Consider the following 12,535-nt stretch of genomic DNA (forward strand, 5'->3'; position numbering starts at 1 on the left):
GGCGGGGACAGGGGCCATCTTGAGCGCGGCGCTAGGGCTGGTGGCTGCCTCCCGCCATCTTGAGCGTGGCTCGCTCTCGAGGCAGCCCAGGTCCGGTCCGGTCCGGTCCGGTCCGGTCCGGTCCGGTTCTGAGCCGCTTCTTGAGACCAAGCCCTGGGGGGCGGTAGAGGTGGTGTGAGGAAGGTGTGGGAGGAGTGTTGAGGGCACCCACAGGTGCTCCGGGCACCCGCAGGCCCTGGACACAGGAGGTGAAGGCCCTGCAATGTCCATCCTCCTTCACCTGCTTCCCTGTCGGCCATTTCTTGTGCCCTGTGGGGTTTGGTCGGTGTGGGGTACCCCTCGATTGATTTCCAGCTCGTGTTCTCTGTAGCTTTCTCTTTTACTGTGAAGTCAATAAATAAATCTAATTTCAGCACTTGCTGGGCGACTTGGTGGAGCGCTAGGAGCGAGGAGAAGCCCGGGGTGGGCGTGGGCTTTCACAGCCTCCGGTAGGGCTGGTCCTGAGGGGGGTCTTGTTAGCAGGGCTGTGCCCAGCCCTGCTGGAAACAAGCTGCTGCAGGGCTTTAACCCACAGGTAGTGGAAGTAAAATTGCCATTTTTCACTTTTTTTCTGCCATCTAAAATAGCAGTAGGTGGGTAAGAGAATAAGCCAGGAGTAGCAATCACTGTAATTTTCTGTGTTAAACATCCAGCTGTGGTTACTTGCAATACAAACCAAATCTTGCAAAACGAAAGGAAAGCAAGTAGTATCAGGCACATAACTGACACTTTCAGTCATTTCAGATTAGTAGCAATTGCAATAAAACATATGCCACAATTCAGCGAGATCATCACCTAATATCTACAAGAGCAGAGGTCTGGAATGGGATTCTGCGATGAGAGGCTGAAGCAAGGGTTTCCCTAAGTGGCTAATATAAATGTGAAAATATGATCAGTGTGTGTTTTGAGATGCTAGAAAGAGAAAAGGTGCAATTATCTAACCCACAGAAAACATGTGAATGGATGTTTTCTAGCGCTCTCCCAAGAGCAAGCATTTCAGTGGCAGTTTGATATTCACACTTCTGAGCAGATATAAGCAGAGATCTCACCAGAAGAAAAGTCGTATCTGGGGTTAAAATGGTTCTTTTCAGCATAAGATTGTCTGAAAATAATCGTAATAGTAATAGTGTAGTAAGGAAAAGAAAATGAGCATAATTTTACCAGCTGAAAATCTGTAACGTAATAGAGAAATTCTAACTAAAGGAATTAGGCTCTTGTCCCAGCTATCCCAGCGATCATGCTGTAACTTTAGGTAGTCTCAGAGGACTTTTCACGCCACGGTGAGAGAGGCGATACGGCAGAAATGTCAAGAACAGCATGAAGAAAAAGAGCCACAATTAGCCTAGGTCCATCTCATATCTGACTCCCGCAGCCAAACCCAGCGGTGGCCCAACACGGGCCACAGCGAGTCCAGGACGGTTTCTTTCCAGATGTGACACATGCTCCAAGGGCCCTTTCTCTGGCCTGCACAATGTGGGCTGCAGTGTCATGGTGTATATATGGCATTGTACTTGATCTTTTTTTTTTTTTAATTAAATGTTGTATATAAAATCACATATAGAAAAGAATATTGTCTAGATGGGTAAGTCAAGTGCCAAAATGCTAGGATAGGCTTGCTACAGCCATAGCTGTGCTGTCTTGTGCGTGTGCTTTATGCTACCGTTTTTAATTACATGGACACATACCATTTTGTCCCAAAGGATCTCTGCCTCAGGTAATGCACAGAATAGGCTGAAATACAGTTGCATTGTTACTCATAGACCTGGAATTTCCTAACTCCTGAGGGCTTGCTTTTACATTTTAAATAAAACTATGTATTCCTAATTTTTAAGACCAGAATAAAACATCAAATAATCTGCAGTCATCCCTTGCACATGACAGGCTGTTACGTTTTTACCTCATTAAGGATAATTGGCCCTTTAAGAGCAGGCTGAAGTATTGGAAACCTTCTGGGTTGTCTGTGCATCATGGTTTGCAGCCTGAGTCAGAGACACCGATTCCCACCCCAGCTCCTGCCTTGTCCCAGGGGCGACCGGCCTCGTCCTCCGCAGGCAGGTCCAGCGGCAGCCCCGGACAGGGCATGGGACACGTTTACCATCATATTCTGCCCTTTAATCTCAAATCATCCTCATTTCTTCTATAGGTTTGAGCGACTGCTGAGTCATGTAGTATAGTTTCTGTGATTCTGTGATGTTTTCCCTTTTTTTCACAAAATATATCTACAGAATATCAGTTTTGCTTCAGTGATCCTCCACCGAATTACATGAACCTCGAGAAATTTAAAACACCTCGCGATTTTAACTACATCGCTCCTGTCTTCCAGTGCCATCTAGTGTTCACATGTGGAAAAGACGTTGCGACTGATAGAATTGCTCCTCGTCAGATCAATTTGCTATAATTCAAACATTTTGGAAATTGATAGATTTCATTAATAAAACTTATCACTGTAAATTAATAAAATACGCCTATGTATAAAACTTGGAGATATATCTATCCATATTTTTATTTTATGGCATTGATTTCTGACACTGATCTCTCTTACATTATTTAAAATCAATCACACTCGCAAATCAAATGTAAATATCACTATTTACTTCTAGCTGCACCGTTCAGGGTGGCTAAATAGACTACTTCAAAAAGTAGCAGTTGCAAAAAAAAAAAAAAAAAAAAAAAAAAAAGAAATGTACTGAAATAACCTATCATCCAACTTCATTTTCAGCGCTCCCAAAAGGAAATGGCCACAAAGGTCAAAGCCCACTCAAAATTTACTGCAAAGCTAGGAGTGACAGATCTTTCAGCTCCTCTAAGGAAAAGGAATTGGGTGGCTTTTGGTACACAGAGGAGACAAAAAATGAGGGATTATCCAGAGGCTGTCTGTCTTCAGCTTCTTATCTTTTCTCCCTTGATGTCTTTCTTTACAGTGACTTCTGGTTCTCATCCTCATCCATGATCAGCAGCTAAATAGTTCATGACCATTGAAAATATCTTTGTCTGGCTTTACTATTAAATACATAAAGTTACCTAAGATAAGAACATGAGGGACTTATTACAGGTTATAAATTAAGATACAAATTCTGTATGTAACAAATAAAAGGACTATGAAGACAGAATTTCATACAATAGTTCTGTGCATACTTTGATCCTTGAGAAAAACAAAACTGAAAATAATTACACTCCCACCTAGTCATGAAAGAATCTGAAAGTCTTTACTATCTGAATTAGTCTAGTTAAAAAGAAAATAAGGCAAGGTGCTTAGTTACTCTCATTCCAGTGAGAATTTAATTTAATTAGAATAATTTCAGATCACATTTCTGGCAGCTGTGTTTATCACACTTTCTTCAAAGGATAGGAATTAGCATTGACTGACATTAGCATCAAAGCTCATTTATCCAGCCGCCCACATTCTGCCAGCCTTCTGAGTCTGCCTGTTTATTTAGCGCTTTAGTAACACCACAGTAAATACGATTTCATTTCAGAATATACATGTTTTTGTCAAAGCATTTAGCATGGACTTTGTACAACGTCATATTACAACCCATCACTGTAGGTGTGACAAAAGAACAGCTAGATGTGCTGCAGGATAGATGTTTTAAACAGTACTGGATTAGCAAGACCACAAGGACACCAAGTGGGATCTGGAGTTTCCTTTTCCTTCTTTTTGCCAACAGCATACCTTAAGCTGTTGAAGACTTCTTGAGTCCTAAGGCAGCCAGGTTACTGGTGTTTTGAACTCATGGAGAGTGAGGAAGCCAGGTTCTACTGAAGACTCAGCTGCCTTTTTCATAGCTGCTTTGTCCTTGCCAGCTCATGAGAAGGCATGAGCACTATCCACTCATTTACTGTGCGTAACTGTTACCATCTATTGTCAACCAAAAGTCATTTCTCACTGGTAAAGGCCATCTTTTACTTCTTATTTCTGCAGCACCTGGCAAAACGAGACTCAATCCCCAATTAGAGCTGCTGGAGCACAGGAACAGCACAAATGCGCAACAGCTCAGCTGCCTTTCTGGAGGCACATATAGACTGCTGCCACATCAGACAAGATGCTAAAGACATCAGCAGCAGGAATCTGCTGCCAACACTGCAACCTCAAGCCTCGGGGAGACAAAAACAAGGAGTTAGGGTAGCGGCCCGAAGGGTTTGTTCTTCAAGTATCACGAGTAACTTGCATACAGTCATGATTATTCAGGGATAACAAAGAAAATAAGAGGAAATAATGTCACAGGAGGAGATGCAGCTCCTTTCAGTTACTTTCCAAAAAGGAGTAAAGCAAACAACCCTATTTTAATTTTCCACAAGTGGAACCCACCTGACTTGTCGTACCAGTTTCACAGCTGGGTGACCTGCTAAAGATTCCCTCCAGAACTCCATCACCAGTTTCCTTTTTCTCACTCTTACTCCCAACTTCCCAACATAGGTGTCATCAGGTACAAACTAGAAGCAGCAAAGAAGGGAAGCTGAATAGAGTGAGACCGGAGCCTCTTGTGTGTGCTACTCAGGCAGAAAGGGCTGACTGCGAGCCACCTTTGTTCAGCTTCCCTTATGAAATCAGGAGGAAGCCAAGGTGAGCAACTCTGCAAGCAATGGGATGGCATGGTTTGCCTTGCAGTGAAACATCAAAGCTGATGATGGAAAAGATTGTTCCTCTCCAAAGGTTTACTGGGCTAAATGCAGAACAGTAATCTCCCTTAGACATTGTTAAAGGCATCGACACTAACTGAAAGAAAAAAATCAGAACCCGCACTTAAAAACATAGTTCAGAACTTGAACAGTGAACAGCATAGCTCTAAGTTGCCTCTTCAACAGGCAGAAGAGAAGTCAAAATAAATTCAGTTTGGACTGAGCCATGCAAGTATGAATTCAATTAGTTTACCCTTTGACTGACTATTACTCCATGTTTCTTCCATATGGGACACATACTCTGTTACATCCTCACTGAAAGAACAGCAAAACTGCTATAGACAGAGCCTCTAATCGTTGCTGAAGCACACTTCCCAGGGACTTGCAGGAAGAAAGGAGATGGCGACATGCAAAGAACCCCCCTGTACCAATATACTAACACCTGCTTGAGCTCCAGGGCTAAATGGCGGATGAAAGTGCTACTTACTGTGCAAAGTTCATTGCAGATGTTGCATGAAAACTGTAAATTCATAATCCTCCCTCAGTTCTCTCTCTCTCTCTCTCTCTCTAAAATTCCTATACTTGCTACAGCAGTATCTTCAGCAGCTCTATAATGGCTGCACGTTATGGTATGGTGCTTATTACTAATAAGCCGGGCTGCATCGTACAGGTCGCTCGCTTTTACAGCACAGCTGCTGAACCTCTGTGCAGTGGGGCTGAGAGCCTCTCAGAGGAGGGGGCTGGGGTCGCGGCGGGCAGGAACCCTCCCAGCCATCCTCTTTGGAGGGAAGCCATTCCCACTAGCCCAAGACATTAGACCCATCTGCTCTTGCTGATATTGTACAGGATACTGGACTTAAGAGCACTTGCTCTTGCATCAGGGGCAACAAGGCCGTGGGAACAGATGAATTTCATTAGTACAGTTGGCTACACCTGGCATTTTCTGTAAAAGCAAAAAATGCTTCAAGAACTGCTTCCTTTAGCATTCAGGACTGTACATATTAAATGCTAGAGCATCAAAAAAGGAAAAAAAAAAGATGAGAGAATGACTAATGGGAATAATTTCCACTGTTTTGACCACAGCATTACATTATAAAATCCTGGGACTTAACATGCAGAAGACTTATCACAGGACAACGGTTCTGCGTAATGGAAATCGTTTAAGTTTCAATATTTCATCCAGCAATGCAGACAGGTCTGTGGAGTGTCCCACATCAGCTGAAATATTTATTGATTCTGGCCACTAGTTTACATAGCAGGAGTTGAAAGGTTAAGCATTCAACTCTCAGATTTTAAAATTGGGAAGAAAACCAAAATGCCAAGGAAACTAGACACTCAGCAGCCTGCAAGAGGGCCTTTCAGTGATGCACAGAACTTGTTATGCAGAGATAGGCTAAACACTCGCTTTCCCTTGGAGGTCGTGTCGTTTTCAATCTTTCCTGTGAGGCTCAGGCATGGGTTTTAGTGTGATTTGCATGTAGACCAGCGGATCCTCTCCTTTCAATGACTGTGTTTCAGAAACATAGCTTTCACTAGTTCAGAAAGGAAAAGGCTTTTGAGGGGAATATTACTATTGTGAAAAAAACAAAACGAAAACTAATGTTCTAAACCATTACACTCAGTCTACTTTTTTTTTTTTAAGGCAAAAAAATGCACAGTACATACAACAGAGCAGCACTGATTTGCATTTCCAGCTGACAGCCCAGTGACTGGAGAATTTTGTTTATTCCATTTAGTCAGCCAGAAACCACACAGGCTCATACAAAACCGAGTTTGGAACATGCTTTTTCTCAACTACCATGGAACTGTCAGGGAAAGGCATATTTTAGAAATCCACTCAAAACGTTGTCCAGAGAACTCATCTTGCATAGCACTTTCCTTAACGCACTCTCCCAGATGTTCTTCTCACTTTCTTGATGCGCGTAAGTAATCCAAAAAGTGCAACTATAAGTAGCTTAGGCAATATTCAATGCCTCATAATGAGATTATTGTAGGAGTGCATCAGCTAGGATAAGTATATTCTTCTTTTAGCTTGCTTGTTCTATAAAGCCAATATACCTTCTTATGATTATTGACCAAGATTTGAGTTTGCAAAGAAAACGCAGAAGCCAGAGAGCAAGAATTCAAAAACTCATGATTATTAGTATTCAGCCACTTGCTTTATTGAGTATTTAAAAGGATAAGCTTTACATGTTTTCAGTCAGCTAAAATTATTTTATAATTCATTCTGCTGCTCTGATGAATGAGGAAAAATCAGTAGCCACCCAGAACAAAATAGGACTTTGCAGACGGCATTAAGTGTTCCAGAATATTGAATTGCACTGCACTGACTGAAGCAGTACATTTTCCATCTTGCAGCAGTAATCAGCTGATAATGACAGGTCCAAGATCCATGCACCAGAAAGTAAGAGTTTCAGTTCAATGGGAACCAGATGGCAGAAGCTCCAACTGTCTCCTGACTTAAATAAAGTAAATTGTGGATGCCACAAAGGCCATATTAGACCCTCACTGAGCTCCTTTCTCTCTTCAGTGATGGCGCTGCTCTTTTCTCTACTGAACATAGAAATCATGCTGTGCTGGGTGGAGGGAGGAGATGTGCTTTTCCATGGCCTGCTAGTGATTCATTCATGGCGTATAAATTATTTTCATCAGAGACATATCAGAATGGCAACATTCAGCATTTAATAGCTGAGACACTTTACTTTATGGATCATGTTCTGAAATTTCATTAATCTTTGCAAAGGTACTTCTTTGAGAAAAATCCACTGCATCCTTAACGGATCCATATTCAACACCTTGTACTCCACGGTGGCATTATTCACTCCAAGAGTGTTTATCATTTCTCTCAGAACCCGCTTCATCATCTTCAGGTTCCTGAAGACGAAACAATACAACATTCACTAGACAAAATGTAACTAACTTCAGTGACTTCCGTTAGGAGCACGACAAATGACAGCTATCCCAGGGCTTCTAGATACGTGGAGTATTAGTGGCTCCATTGCATAAGGCAGATTTAAGGCCGTAGCTTACATGCTGAAGTAAAAGAAAGGCACTTGCAATATCAGAAGCCACAGAACATATTTAAATTATATCTTGAAAAGCAACAAAGCGGAAAAACTGGCTGCAAACCTGCTATTGTATTTTAGAAACTGATCAGTTTTACCTTAGCAACAAAAACCTGCATGAAGTCTCTATTAGACAGGGAGCTGGAAAGGTGAACGGGATCTTTCATGGCCCAGGTTTCCAGCAGGGCTCTAATTGCAGTCTCCTCTGTTACCCTTTTACTCTCAGGTTAGTCCTTCCCCTATGAAGCCCAATAAAATATGATTAAATAGGCTTGTGTAGATGTATCAGAGGTTTAAATTTAAGACAGAGTTACCGTGAAATAGAAAATAGCATTTGATGAGTAAGAAATCAAGCTGAAGTGCAAGATCTCTGACTATGTCAGCAGATCTCTTGAGTAAAGCTGAGATCTCCTTTTAAAGTTCTGCTCTACCACACCTACAATTTGGAAAACCACACCACCATTTTTCTATATCCTCCTTTTCAAAGTAGACATTCGCTTTAAAGAACAAACTGTCCCAAACTGGTACTTCAAGCCTTAAAGGAAGTTGCAGGCCAGCATTTCTGGGATAGCCATACCTCACTTACCTTATTTACTGTCTTAAAAATGTCTTCCACACTATGTTTCAATTAAATCCAGCTTGGTTTAATTCATTGCAAGACCTCATTACTACCTCAGAAGGATTCTCTCTTCTGCGTACTCACATGCATCTGCCTTGCTCTGTACAAGGGAGGAAGAAAGGGGACTGACATCTCTTGTATTGTAGGAGGCTGCTGATCTTTGAAGAAAGTGGACTCATTGCAGCTACTTGCAGGCCCCATCTCTACAGCCGCAGCACTGCCCTGCCTACAGCAAACCGACAGAAATGGTCAGGAATCAACCTCAGCCAGCAGAGTCATATTGTCCAGATATCAGCTTGCTGAGACAACGTTCTTGGCAGCAGCTGTTACTAGGACCCATTTTCTTTTTATTTGTGCCCTCAGTTCCTGCCTCTAGGCCAGTTTCTACTATTTCACTAGTCCTTGTGCCTTTTCTTTATTTGCACCATGCTTTCCATTTAGTTATTCTAGTCCAATCTCAAATGCTCAGCTGCTTTTCCCAGACTGGAATAAATTTTGTTTGAACATAACTCACTTGCTGCCTGCTAATTAATATTCCTTACTGTAGGTCACACTGACAGTGATACCTTTAATTAAGTTTATGTGACACTTATCAGAAACATAATTTTCAGTTGCTGATAATTTCTTGTTAGAGCTGAGGTATCTTATGCCACGTGGGAAAAAAGGGACTTCAGAATGTTAGAAAATATGAGTAAAATAATGGATTTTCTTTAGTGCACATTAAAACAACTCTTCACCATTTTCACTGCCGTAAATCACAGAGATACTAGAACATTTCAAAGTCTTGTAACCACTGTGAGCCTGGCAGGTGCCCCTGAAACAGAAGACTGGGCAGTGAGAAGGAAGAAAAGGTGGTTTCATAACAAAGGCAGCTGAAAGGTGACTCAGAGGGTTAGATACGATGTTAGAGTTCCCATAAGATCCCTACGTGAATTTTGACAGTTTGTAATCGCATGATGTGTGCTTGCTGGGCTCCGGTTTGGAACACCTGCAGTCTGCTGGCAGAAGCGTTGACCATTCGCAGTTGCTGTAGAAGGCTACAATAGCACCACTATCCCCAGTGTAAAATGCTTAATGACCCATAGCATTTCTAACTGGATACCCTAAGTTAGCTGACTGCTGACAATTTTGGCTCTCATTTTTGTATTGCAAAAATTTATATTTACAGAGGATTCAGATACTTTATGTGACACCCCTCTGGAAGAGCTCGGGAGGAATGAACAAGCTTCCATTCTAGACTGCATTTGGATGTTGCACAGCAAATAAAAGAGGACAGACTGCATGGGTATAAAAAAGACACTGAGAACAGACTGTGCTCTCTTGAATGAGTAACTATCCTATCCATAAAGTCAGGCAGTGGTCTTCTGGAAAAAGTGGTTCATGATCTTGTAATTAAAGCCCATCATGATGCATAAGGACAAGTGACTGAATTCAGCTGCCATAAGCAACCCTAGCTCTAGCTATTCATACTTTTGGAGTAACTAATTTTGCCATCTTAAGTTGCTTTTTAGTGTTTAACTGCAATATAATAATTTTTATTTATAACTAATACACCATATGGTAATAAACAAAAATTAATCTAAGCATCTGCCCTAATGGTATAAATAGAGATGTGGTGTTTATTTAAAAAAAAAATCATTGGCAGGAAAATGTGTATTTAATATAAGAGGATGGAATGAGAACAAGTAGCTTCATATGGCTTCAAATAGAAAGGTCAGCCATGGGTCTAATTGTTCTTAGAAAAGTTGTTTTTCTGTGGAAGAATATACAGAGATTATTTAACAATATTTCACTGTCAGCACAGAGGGATGTACAGAGCAGGGCTCTGCCTTGGACTTGGCTATACTTAGCATTTTCCTTAGCAAATGGGTTGATGCAATAGATAATATATCTATAGATGTATCTTTGCAAACAAGCTGAGCGCAATATGGAAAAGAGGAATACAGTTCAAAAGAATGTCTATAAAGAACTATTCTGAAAAAAAACAGGAGATAAGGAAATAATTTCAGGGTTCTGCACTTAGCCAAGATAGGAGACAGCTGCTTAGGTAGCAGTCATGCACTATTCCACCTTGGTGAGCCCAGCTGGAGGCTTCTGCTGTGTTTTGGGCATGACAACATTTGAAAAGCATGTGGCCAGATTAGAGAAAGTCCAGAGGACAGCAATAAGGATGAGGAGCTATCTCAGAAGTAAGACTAAGGCAGAAAGATGCAAAGAGATGTGTTGTTTAGACTACACAGGGAAAAGCTAAGGGGAGGCATGGTAATAGTCAGATATGGAAAAAGATAATGAAAGATAAAAGAGTAATTTGTTAATAGGATGAGAAATAAACTTAAAATTCAGCCAGCAAGGTCTAGGTTAAACACAAAGAAAAACTTTCTAATGGAAAGGGTAACAAAACACTAGAGTCAATTACCTAGGGAGGTGATGCAGTAACCGTTGCTAGAAGTCTTTTAAAATAAATTTGACAAGGAAGCCAAGAATGATTTGATCTCTTTTGGGGCAAGTGGACAGACAAAATGTTCAATCCTTAATTAGAATCATCCTATTTTGATATTACTGCAAGTGCTTTCTGCCACATTGTTTTAACTGTGGAAGTAGCACAAAATGTATAGCATACCTCACATGCTGTATCCTGGTAATTAGCTACTTCTACATTTATCAGGCTTTTGCCACTGTCTTTAAATTGCTCTTTTACTTATACAGAGGCCGCCTCTAGGTACCCAAAAGCAACAGGAGCTCCTGTTTTGCTATGGTAAAAAGTGTCTTTTCGAAAAGACCGGTAGGCTAATGCCAACCTATCTAGTTTAAATTATTTCATTTTTCATACTGTTTATGATGTCTGACTGAAAGAAAATGTTTAGTTTCCATGATGTATTTTAAATCCTGGTGACAAGCCCTTGAGAAAATGCCAGGAAATATTAAAAGGGGGAACTTTGTTTCTTTGAATAATGATTGCATTCCAATTAATCTATCCTTAAAGTAAGCTAATCAATCATTAACTTACTAAATAAATTTAACTTACTTCAAAATGAACTTACTAAGAAATGAAGTGGCTGCAATTCAAACTGCCAAAAACCGGAGATACAGCCCCCAGAAGAGTCTGGACTACAAAGCAAAAACAAGAAGAAAGCTTTAATGTAAAAAACATAAAGCCAAGCTCATCCATGAAGCTGCACTAAACACTGTCCTGTACCATGCAGCTGGCAATACGAAATGATCTGCCAGTAGGCAAAGAAGAAAACTAGTGGCCTGTTTAATTAATCTCCTCACAGGCTGTTTTCCCTGGCCAGATTCAGATAATATATCATGTGCTTTAAATAATCCCACTGTGAACAGCAGATTTCTTAACTACAGTGAACATACATAAGAGCAATACAGAGATCTCAATTTGGAAAGATATTAAGTCTCAGAGAAATATTACCTGGAGGCACTTGTGGGAGTAAAATCATTTGAACCACTTCCAAAATCAGGCCAAAATGGGACAGTTTTAAATATTTTTACAGACATTTTTCCTTTCCAGACAAGTGTCCATGCTTAACTTATTAAATGCTTTAGTTTTTTCTCCAGCCTTTAGAAACGCGTTTCATCCCTGCTGCATTCCCTTCCTCCTGTTATCCCTCCTGAGCTCCAGAAAACCAGCAACTGGGGTTCGCTGGGTCAAGAGGCTGCTGCTCCTCCTGCTCCTCTCCCATGCTGTACTCTTCCGTGGTGTCACCATTGCAAAATAAATTATCCTTCTTGGAGGGTGTGCTCCTTCACGGTCTTTTTTGCCCCTCTCCCTCTTCTGGAAGCTAGCATCCTCTTCCTGCTCAAAGATGCCTATCAGGAGCACAGTTTTAGTATAGTAGATATAGAAGGTACGAGGCTATTCTTGATGTTTAAACAATTCCTATAATTCAGAATAACATGACTGAATGTGAGGATTTCTTTTAACCCATCTTCTCCTTGAATTATAAAACATTTCAAACAGTTCAATCTAGAAAAAGAAGAGACAAGAGCCCAGCACTAACATCAGAAATGGCCAAAACCCAACTTGTGCACAGCTACCTTAGAGCAGCTTTTGAATAGCTATGATTAGCTGCATCAGTTATGGACTCTTCTATTGATCTACAAGTATGCAGCTTTTTTCAGTTACGTCAAAATATACAGTGCCATTTAGTAGGAGAAACTGAAAATAAGAGAGATAATA

This window comes from Dromaius novaehollandiae, chromosome 3 (assembly GCF_036370855.1).
Source record: "Dromaius novaehollandiae isolate bDroNov1 chromosome 3, bDroNov1.hap1, whole genome shotgun sequence".
Lineage (NCBI taxonomy): Eukaryota > Metazoa > Chordata > Aves > Casuariiformes > Dromaiidae > Dromaius > Dromaius novaehollandiae.